This window comes from Aedes aegypti, chromosome 3 (genome assembly GCF_002204515.2).
Source record: "Aedes aegypti strain LVP_AGWG chromosome 3, AaegL5.0 Primary Assembly, whole genome shotgun sequence".
NCBI classification, from domain to species: domain Eukaryota; kingdom Metazoa; phylum Arthropoda; class Insecta; order Diptera; family Culicidae; genus Aedes; species Aedes aegypti.
Window position 1 is genome coordinate 332877445 of NC_035109.1, and position 11864 is coordinate 332889308.

Below are 11864 nucleotides of genomic sequence, written 5' to 3' on the forward strand. Positions count from 1 at the left end.
TCTTCGGAATGGTCATTGGTTATGCATTTGCAACGTTTCATGAGTTCATTAATCTCCACCAGTATTTCAAGTAGAGACCAAACTCTTCTTTCAGGCATTCATACTGTATAACCAGCCCACTTGAGTCTACCAGTAGGTAATACACTTAATAATAACCACTTTTCTTCAGATTTGGAAACTGCTAGTTTGAACAAAGCACAATCAATGACACAAGAGCAGCAATAAGTGTATGGCTTACACAGAGTTTCAATCAATTAAGTCACAATTTTTTTGCTCGCTGTTTTTTTTATGGAATCTTATACATACACGGGAAATAATTCTGAAGTAAAATTTACTATTGTAGCTGACTACGACCATTTTTAAAACTATCATGGAATTTCAGATCAAATTACTACGTTTCTGGTATATCCCACCACATTACTGGTACATTTAACAGAACTTTTCATTTAACAGAACAGAATTTTCATCCATCTGGTTTCAGTTACAGACATGGTAAAATCAAGTGCGTTTATGATCTTCTGAAAATTGCCGGTGCGAGCGCTTAAGTTAACCCCCACAAATGGTAGTTTTTACCGCATAATTGTTATGCGTATAGCGTGTGCAAAAATACACCGCAGTAATCGAAACAATTAAATTTAAACGAATTTAATATTACGCAAATGCATGCGATAATGCAGTTCACTAACGAAATTTATTGTTTTAGAGATTCTGTAAGACATTCTTATTTGGAGACCATTCTACATTCTATACAAAATTTGTAATCAAAGATGCGGTTCCATAAAATTACAAAATGTTCCTTACTAGCTGGGACTTTCCTAACTTCACTCTGGAGAATCCTCAGTGGATTCATGGGATTAGGGGGCATCTCAGACATTTCAACGGATTCAGGAGATTCCTAGTGGACACTGGAGATTTCTTACGGGATCCTGAGAATGTGTAATTGATTGTTGGGAATGCTGTTTGAAATCTGGTGATTTCTAATAAACTCTTACAGTTTCTAGGGCATCCTGTGAATTCCTATCGGGATATTGAAAATTTCTGACAAAATTTTGGGGATTTTTGAAAGGTTCATGGATTATGTTTTAGTTGCCCTTTTGACTGCAGTCAGTTATTCATTGAGATGCTTTACTTTGTCAGAAAGATAAATTATCGGAGCCATTCTTAACTCACTTTATTTTTTTTTTCAAATTTTACGCTTATGGCTTAAACTTAAACTTAACGTTCATTAAATCAAAGAACTTATACAGTTTTGTAATATCCAGAGCATGTCTTTTCTTACAAAGACGTAAAGAATACAGTAATATATTTCATAGTTTTTTTTTGGCATCCTTACACAGTTTCAAAGAAATATCCAGTTATTGAATAAATGTCACTTATGCAATTATTGATTTCACATGGTCCACAAATATAAAAAGTGTGCATTAAGCTTATACAAAATCAATGAAAACAATTAAGCAATTAAAATTATGTAAAACGTATGTCACAATTAACATTACGGGGCTATAGATTCACAGCATAGTCCAATACTATAGGAATCTGCTTCAAAGTGGACCGTTCCAAAGTCTGGATGTTATATGATTCCATAAGGATGCTGTAATAATATTCTCATGATGTTTTTAAAAGCAATAATTGAAAAATAAAATTAAAAAAATGGGTTCCGATTTTGGCACGGTTCCGTTTTTGGCAACTGAAAATTTCGACTTTGTTGCCAAAAACGGAATCCCACTGTAATAAAATTATACTTTTCTCTAGTCAATTGCATCAAGGTTAACAATAAATTGTATAAGAATGTATTTAGCATTGCGAACGAATTCCAAAACACGACATGTTGTCATAAAGGATATATAGGATGAAATAGTCAAAAGAATTTGTAGCGAACATGACTTAGAATTTTCTCTAAATATTTAATTTTTTCAACAACATTTATGAAAGGGACTCTATAAATTTTGATAAGGTATAGTGCCGTTTGATTTTGTCAGAATTCCAGAAAAAAATCATGTTGCCAATATCGAACCGTGTCAAAATCAAACAGTTGTTTTTAATCATACTTTTGTATTTATAAACACGGATAAATTTAACATGATGTATTTTTTTGTATATAAATTTCAGCACAAGTCGGACTCGATTATCCGGGATTCGATTATCCGGAATTTTAGACTCGATTATCCTAAGTACGATATTTGATATTCTTGTTTTTCAGTATTTGTGCATAAATTTGAGATAATTTAGTATTGCACTATACAATATGAATGGTTCAGCAGTTTTGGACGTAGGTAAGAAAAGGGGGTTTGAAAAAGTTTTTTTTTGTGTACGTTGGTCAAAAAATGTTTTTTCTTCTCAAGACCCCCAAATGTTCCTAGAAATAATATCTTGCTACGCCACTGCATCATATAAATATAATAACGGATGAAAAATATTTGAGTTCTTTATTCGCAGACTTCAAAATTTTTTCCAGGATTCGATTATCCGGAGTGAAAAACAATCGATACTCGAGTCCGATCTGTAGTACCAATAGATAATTTAGTTGCATTGTGTAATGAAAAACCTTAATATGTCTGTAGATTCAAATACAGGTCGGACTCGATAATCGAATCGCTAAAACAACATTTAAATCCGCGATAAGAGAAATAAAATAAAAACACGGTTTTTATCGTGTTTATTTTTATGTTGACAAAAACGGTTAGCCAGAAATGTCTCATGGACTTATCGATATGGATCCAAAGCTATCTCAATGGATTCAACGAAGATTACACAGAGTGCATATGAGTCTTATCAGAACAATTCTGGAGTAATCGCATGTTACCAGAATGTTATATTGATCCATGGCATAATAGCTATGATGTGCAGCATAAAAAACATGAATTTTGAGCCATCGCACGATATGAAGGAGAAGATTTACAAAAGTGTGCCACTGAGATCCTGTCGGAACCGATTCAGGGGTATCCGGCTGTGGCCAGAACCTCATATTGGTCTTTGGCACTATATCTATGATGTTCCGGATAAAAAATAAGGAATTTTGAGCCGTCGCACGATACGAATGAGTAAGATTACGAAAGTGTCTTACTGAGGCCCTACTGGAACCGATTCTGGGGTATCCGGATGTGACCAGAACCTCATATTGGTCTTTGGCATTATATCTATGATGTTCCGGATACAAAATCATGAATTTTGAGCCGTCGCACGATATGAGTGAATAAGATTAAAAAGTGTCCCACTGAGGCCCTAGCGGAACCGATTCCGGGGTATCCGGATGTGGCCGGAACCTCATATTGGTCTTTGGCATTATATCTATGATGTTCCGGATAAAAAATCAGGAATTTTAAGCCGTCGCACGATATGAGTGAATAAGATTAAAAAGTGTCCCACTGAGGCCCTAGCGGAACCGATTCCGGGGTATCCGGCTGTGGCCAGAACCTCATATTGGTCTTTGGCACTATATCTATGATGTTCCAGATAAAAAATCAGGAATTTTGAGCCGTCGCACGATACGAATGAGTAAGATTACGAAAGTGTCTTACTGAGGCCCTACTGCAACCGATTCCGGGGTATCCGGATGTGACCAGAACCTCATATTGGTCTTTGGCATTATATCTATGATGTTCCGGATAAAAAATCAGGAATTTTGAGCCGCCGCACGATATGATTGAATAAGATTACGAAAGTGTCCCACTGAGGCCCCACCATAACCGATTCCGGGGTATCCGGTTGTGACCAGAACCTCATATTGGTCGTTGGCACTATATCAATGATGTTCCAGATAAAAAATCAGGAATTTTGTGCCGTCGCACGATATGAGTGAGTGGGATTACGAAAGTGTCCTACTGAGGCCCTGCCGGAACCGATTCCGGGGTATCCGGTTGTGACCAGAACCTCATATTGGTCGTTGGCACTATATCAATGATGTTCCAGATAAAAAATCATGAATTTTGAGCCGTCTCACGATATGAGTGAATAAGATTGCAAAAGTGTCCCACTGAGGCCCCACCGGAACCGATTCCGGGGTATCCGGATGTGGCCAGAACCTCATATTGGTCTTTGGCAGTATAACTATGATGTTCCGGATAAAAAATCAGGAATTTTGAGCCGTCGCACGGTATGAGTTAGTAGGATTACGAAAGTGTCCTACTGAAGCCCTCCTGGAACCGATTCCGGGGTATCCGGTTGTGACCAGAACCTCATATTGGTCGTTGGCACTATATCAATGATGTTCCAGATAAAAAATCAGGAATTTTGAGCCGTCGCACGATATGAGTGAGTGGGATTACGAAAGTGTCCTACTGAGGCCCTGCCGGAACCGATTCCAGGGTATCCGGATGTGGCCAGAACCTCATATTGGTCTTTGGCAGTATATCAATGATGTTCCGGATAAAAAATCAGGAATTTTGAGCCGTCGCACGGTAGTATTCTTTGAGTTTCAGAAAATGTCCTCTCTGGGAACATTCAGGAACCGGTGCCAGGTGACCGGGTATCCGAAATGGCCAGAATCAATGAGAACCAATGTCATTCGACCTTCTGGCAGCTTTTCACTTATAGAAAGTACACAATGAATAATTTTCTTACCGCTAATCTTGAAAAATCTATGGGAACTATCACTTCCGGAACGAATATACCCCATTTGAATCCGGAATAACTCCGGAACCAAGTGGCCAATCCCATTTCTTCCGGAACACAATAAATCTTGAGGAGTATGCGGTTTGTTTGAGACCAAAAGATCCAAAATTGATTAGTAATTGGCCAAGTTATGATTTTTTAAAGTTCATTTTTAATTAAAAGTCAGACGTTGGGGGTTTGAGAGCTAGTCACTTGGTTTGACTAGGTCCTGCTTCTGATTCTTTCGTTGGCTTGTTGCTAGGTGGGGTGGGAGTTGGCTTTTCTCCGCGGGTCTCGTGCAGAAGAGTGTGATGGCGTCCCTTGCATTCCTTGCATCTTCCCGTGTTTTTGTACATCTTGATTCCGTGGCCCTTTTGTAGGCAGTTAAAGCAATGCTGTGAATGCTTTACCATTTCCAATCTGGCTGGAACAGATTGGTTTAGGAAGCTGTCACATCTGTAGATAAAGTGCCCGGCCTTTCCACACATTGAGCAATTTATTTCTGCATGAGCGGGCTTCTTGTGGGCCGGGTTGGCCGCCAATGCTACAACTTTGTTGTAGGGATGTTTTGGGTGTTCAGTGGATACGTTGCAACAGAGCTGGTTTGCAATCTGCTCTAGTTCCTTCTTGAATTCATCCCAATTGTATATGATCTGGAGATCTAGCTTGTCCTCCAGCTTCGCTAGTGTTTGTTCGTCGATTCGCTCTTTGACCAGGCAGATCAGGAGCCCATTAGCTATGCATTTTATACTAGCTGGTGCTTCACCGGCGATTTGCCGGGTTGACGTCATCATTGTATCCACCGCATCCACAATGTTAAGGATTGCTTTTGCATTTTGCTTCTGCTGGTGCTTGATTTTTAAAACCTTCTGAAAATGTCCCTCGAATGCTATGCGCTTCTTGTAGAAGCGTTCCTCCAATTTTATCCAGGCGTCGTCGAAACTCAGCTCGGAGTCTTCAAATGCCTTGCAGGCATTGTAGGCGGGTTCGAATCCTTCCAGTCCCTTTTGCAGGAACACGTATTTTTCTGCGTCCTCGGTTATGGTTGCTATCCGCTTTTCAAAACGCCCTTTGAAGGATAGCCATTCCGTCGGCGATCCTGAGAATTTTGGCAGCTCAATTCTAGGTAGATTGGCTGACTTAGTGGCGCCTGCTGCTATCATCGATTGGTCTATAGCACTGGCGCCGGCCGCTGGTTCGCTTCCGCTTCTCCTGCTTTCTTGTTTGTCCGCCAATTTCTTCAGACGGACGAATTTCGTCTTAACTTTGATGAATGTCTGCATCATTGGGGCCCTTCGTTGCGAGGTGCCCGTGATGCCTTCCAGCTTGAGAAGCACTGCCGAGGCTTGCTGCTATATCTCGTTAAGAAGTTGGTCGCGCGCTTCCAGCTCTGAGGACGACGGTAGATTTCGAGCATCTACTCCTGCGGTGAAGGTTTCCAGGTCCTTTAGCGATCCTTCGATAGCCGTAAGCTGCCTAGTCAGCGTCACGGCCAAGTCGTTGTCGTCTTCCACGGGCATTTTGTCAATATAAATAAATTAGAACGGACTTACTTGGATTTATTTATGTTTTCCGGGTTGATACCGCTGGGCCGCTGCGGGATTTAGTTACCGCTGCGGATTTGCTGCTGTGATCGCTGTGGGTTTGGTTACCGCTGCTGTTGGCTGCTGTGGGTTTGGTAACCGCTGCTGTGGCCTCTGTGGGCTTTCACGCACTTCCACGTTCAATTTTTGCAAAACTTTATAATCCGATGTAACTAACAAGGTAAACAAATCGGAGTTTTCGGTAGTTCGCGTCAAACACTTGCAAGTTAAGTTTTTTCTTCCACTTAGTTTTCACCCGCTCAGAGGCGGTGCGCACTTTTTATTAAATTAGTTTTCACCCATTCGGGGGCTGCGCAAACCTTTCCTTCCACTTAGTTTTCACTCAAGGGTGGCACGCACTTTTCGGTCAGATAGTTTTCACCTACTCGGGGGCGGTGCGCACCTTTTCGTTCTTTGGTCACTTTTGACGTAGGACTACGTCTTTGTTTTCTATATTGGGTGTACTTTAAAAATACGGAAAATGAGACATGTAACGAAATTAGGGGAGATTTTGAACGTTAATAACTCAGATGTTTATGAACCAATTATTACGATTTTAGTATCATTCGATCAGAAATGTATCTACGCATCGTTAGTAATATATCCGATAAGTGAATTTTGTTGTTAAACAATTGAAAATTTGATAAATGTTGACCCCTTTCTTATCCAACCAATCACGTTCGAGCACTTTTCGACGGTGTCGCTTCTCACTATAAAAGCAAACGGGTCCCTGCTTCTTCCCTCAGTCTTCTTTTTGCGGTCGGACTGTGAACACGATCGGGCGAGTCATTCTAGCTTTGCTTTTGCACCCGCGTCACAGTCCAATTTGTGTCGTCGGAAGAGGAAGACGCAAGATTGATTTGCGGCGGCGATGACGATGGCTTGGGCGCTTCTCCGAGCGGCAAACTACTGCTGCTCGGAGAAGCGTCCAAGCCATCGTCGTCGCCGCCGCAAATTTATCCGCGCTCCCAGATTTCGACTCGTGATCGGTGGTCAAGAAGCAGAAACCAGAAGCCCCCAGAGTTGCTGATCCGAGGAGATGCTGCTAATCGAGCGTCGGACTGGTGAAATCGCTCAAGATTTCAAGAGTGAGCATCGTTTCCGGATTTCGACTTGTTCCAGGGAATCCACAACCCGTTGCTGTTGTGCGCCATCCACGTCACGAACCATTCAGCTGGTGCGTCGTATAAGCAAATTCCACGTTTGACCATGGCAATCAACTGATAATATCCCGTAGTGCTATTTATCTGTAACCGTATCGAGGCTAAGAAAGCCATCGGCCCTTGTCAGGGCCATCAAATTTGTGGAAAAGAGTTGAAGGAATAATATTTCCGACCTTATTACATCTTATATTCCTCAATTAATCTCGCAGCTTCGTACAAAATTTAATTTGTTATGAATAATTGATGGCACGACAATTTGAGACTATTCTTGGACGCTGCTGCTGTGCCGTCGGGGTGAGTGCTCAACATTTCACAACGAATGTAAACTAGAGTGGAATTTCCGACAGTGTCTTTGATTTGCCATATTTTATGAGAACCCTTTGATTACGAAAATGATCACATGTAACAAAATTGCGACATGTTTAGAATGCTTTCGAAAAGAAATTCCCATTGAACAATTTTCATAATTTTGGCACCATGGATCAGAAATTTACCTTCATATTAAAGAAAACTATTGATTATCAATAGCGAACTATTGAATATTTAGTAATTGTCATCCCTTTCATTCATGTTCGACCAATTTCTCACGCATTATCATTTTTCGCAATTATCAAGTAATTCTAAGTCCAACTCATTATTGGCACATTTGAATTGTCGATTAGAAAGAGAAGAGCACGAAGGGGAAGAGCATAATCTGCTAATCTAAGGGTATATAGCATGCTTCCTTCGTTGGATTCGGTTTCATTCCGTTTCGACTTCCGAGCTGGTAAGAATTCATCCGAACCTGCTTAGCGAGGAGCACCTCGCAGCCAGAAGCCTGCTTAGCTGTTGATCAGCGTCTGGTTTGTGAAATCGCCCTAGATTGACCCGCGCTTCTAGATTTCGACTCAAGATTTCAAAATTGAGCTACATTTCCAGATTTCGACTTCAGCCGTGTGATCCACTACCTGTTGCTGATGTGTGCCATCCCTACCACCAAACATTCAGCTGTTTTGTCGTATAAGCAGAGAACTTATTCAAATTTATTCACTTGTGTTGAGGATTCTCCGTTTAACCATGGCAATCAACTGATAACATCCTGTAGTGCGATTCATCTATGACAAATACCGAGCTAACAAAGCCACCAGGGCCACCAAATGTGCGTAAAAGAGTTAACAGAATAATATTTCCGACTTTATTTATCACATTGCCAAGCAATGAATAATATTTCTCTCAAACTATAAGACCAACAAAGCGATGACCGGAGCTTTCATTACAATCCTTGAATAATTTCCTATAGACACATTACTATTAAATATTCGCTATTTAGTTTAGCATGGTGAACATTGAGGAACTACTGTTCTTTCCAATGCTATCATATATTTCATAATATAATATCAAAATCATCATACAACCTGAAGTGGAATTTCACATCCTCATAGATAAGTATGACGAATTATTGACCAAATTGTAATGTTCATACAAAACGAACTCACGTTCTTCGGATAAATATAAAATATATTTGGGACATGATTAAACGTACACTTGGCTGCAAATCGTTATATGCATAAATATTTACGAAAGTTTCGAGCACTGAAATAGTATGAAGTCAAAACGAGCAACAAGAACGACATCAAAATCAATTACATAAACCGTCGTGGTCCTATGTCACCAGTTCGTACAACCCCATAGGGATGTACCCTTATAGTTTTTTACCCACAGGGGTGCGTCTTTCACTACACTTGCCTCTGGGGGCTTAGTTTCACTGTTCGGTTATTTTTTCCAATTTGGGCACTTGGACCTGCACTACTTAACCACTGGGGGGATTATTTTCACTCCCAAGAGAATTGCTGATTCAATTTTTCTTCACTGGGGCCTGCACTACGTCACCTCTTGGGAGACTATTTTCACTGTTAAGCGAGTTGTTCTTCTAGTATTTTCTCTGCGGGTTTGCACTACACTACCTCTTGGGGGATTGTATTCATTTTTTGGTCGAATTTCTTCTTGATTTTCCGTGATAGGCAACGTTGTTTATCACGTCGGGGTCACCAATGTTTAGTGGCACTGCCTTAAGGGCAGGCTCAAACTTCCGAATCGAGTTAGGCTGGGAGAGCTGTCATCAGAATGACTGCTCCGTTTGAATCTTTAAACTCAACTGACTATATTATACTTTTTCTATTCACAGAGTTTGTATTTGTGTTTAGCTTCGTGTTTATCTTCGTGGTGCCGGGTGCACCAGTGCTCCGTCGTGATGGGGGATCAGATGACCCCCGCCGCTCAAACACCCAGGTTCCTCCTCCGGGTTTCGGTTTCTAGCGACTTGATTCGTCGCGCGTTGTGCCGCCACTTCCAGATAATGACGGCCGCCACCAGGACGGCGATAAATGCTCCGTCCATCGAATATGATACCACATCGTGTGCGGTAATGCTGTTTTCGATGGTTTCTTCGTTTCGAAACGGCCACATTGTTGCAGCTTATTCGTTGACACTGGGTGGCATAACTCTTGGAGCTACGGTTTTATCGGACCTCCGAGTCCTCTTCGCTGCATCGCAAGTAGCACATTTAGTGCTGACTCGTCAATCTTGGTGCCACGAGGTTCTTGTTGTGGTGAACCTCGTGGACTTTTTCCGTTTTGAAATGTCGGCAGTTCCCATAGTCTGGGTGTTTTTCATTGGAACTTGCATGATAGCAATTCTTGTTGCTGGGAGTGTGCAACATCGTTGCAGTTGAGGGTTAGGGTTCACTCAACCGACTCCAGAAGTCAATAACGAACCTATTTACATTATAATTATTACCTACGCTTTACAACATTATTAGTATATCTTCTACTGTCTATATAAGATGAACTATTCTTGAAAATGTTATTATTATTCAACCATTTTGGGATTGGAATACGGAACGCTTTATGTTAGCCAAATTTGTAAAAATTCAAAAATAATTGTGTATATTTATTGTTCAACGTTGGGAACACAATAGACTGATTAAAAAATATGATGCCCAATATTCTCGTCACTCAGTTATTGTAATATTAAGAATGGTTGAATTAATTATCCTTTCAAAATGTCATCGTTCTTTATATATAACTGCTGATCTTTATCCAATGGAAACTTCCAAAGCGAGTGCTCGGAACTTTTATTGAATATTAAGTCTTACAGCTTAATAATCTTGAAAGATAGGAAAAATCCAATCCTCTTAATGTCGTTTTTGTCAAGCTGAAAACAAAACTGCTGAGCATTAATGATTCATAACACAACTCAAAACAGTTGCGTAATGAGAAAGCGTTTACAGCACTGATTGTATTTGCGTTATGACTATTTCCGCCCTGCATACTTCAGTGTATGAAAGTAGGCCGTTTAATGACAGATTAGCGTGATGAAAAAGAGCCTATTACGATGAGAAATTGCGAAAATGTGATTTTCCGAACCATTTCTGGAAAGAAATTTCTTACGCATCGATATAGGCGATTCCTTTTCTTGTCAGTAGCAAACCAGCCTTTACAGCGTACGACCGTGGGTAAGATTTTGGAATGCGGGGACCAGACCTGATACAGTTGGCTATTGAAAAATTTGGTCATCTTGAAGTGTCTGTCTATAATGCATTTTTATTCGTAGAATAAAAGGATCAATTTTGATGGCCATGAGGAAGCGATTGTTACTTCCAGCTAGATTACATTCCTTTGGCAAAAATTAGGCTTTAATAATGGAGTCGATGACTACGATCGATGATAGGTTGATGACTAATTCAATCGCAATCGATCAAACAAGAGAATAGTGTTAATCCTGTGGATCGACAAAAGTTGACTTGCTTCCATTTGAGAACAGCTCGTTGCGAATCATTCGACTTACGGAGAAGCTTGAATGATAAAAATAACTTCAAATAACGTGAACAACGCAAGGGTGGGAGAGTTTAAGTGATACCAAAGTATTGGCAGTCGCATATTGGAGGCTTGAAGATTGATCATGAAATACCAGTACACAAACGCAGATTTTTACATTTTATCCAGCAATAGCACTTACCAAACATGATTTCCCGATTTCAACAAGTCAATCTTTGTATATCAATGTCAAAATGACACTCTGTAAAATAATCTGAAAATCCCTATTCAAATTAATTTCCGACTAAAACCCCCCAAATATCATATGCTTCTTGGAGCAATTAAATTCTTTTCAATCAAATGTCTATTAGACGAAATTTGTTGAAAGGATTTTTAGTCAAAAATTTAGACGAATAGGGTTTTTTGTATGATTACAGTAAGGACCCGATTTTGTCAGTCCTTCGATGAATTTTAGGCTGACAAAATAGGGAACCTGACAAAATCGGGTCATTTATTTTTTGTTCCTGTTTTTCAAATTTTGATATGGTACATGGTTACATGAACTTTTAAGAGAGCAATGAACATGGGCGTAGCCAGTTTTTTTCTCAGGGGCTCCCCTTCCCCCTTATTTTGACAATATCGATACTTAACACTTCATTCACGATTTTCACGCCAAAACTGATCATTATACACTACCTCTGCACCCTTTTTGCATGAAACATAAAATTATACAA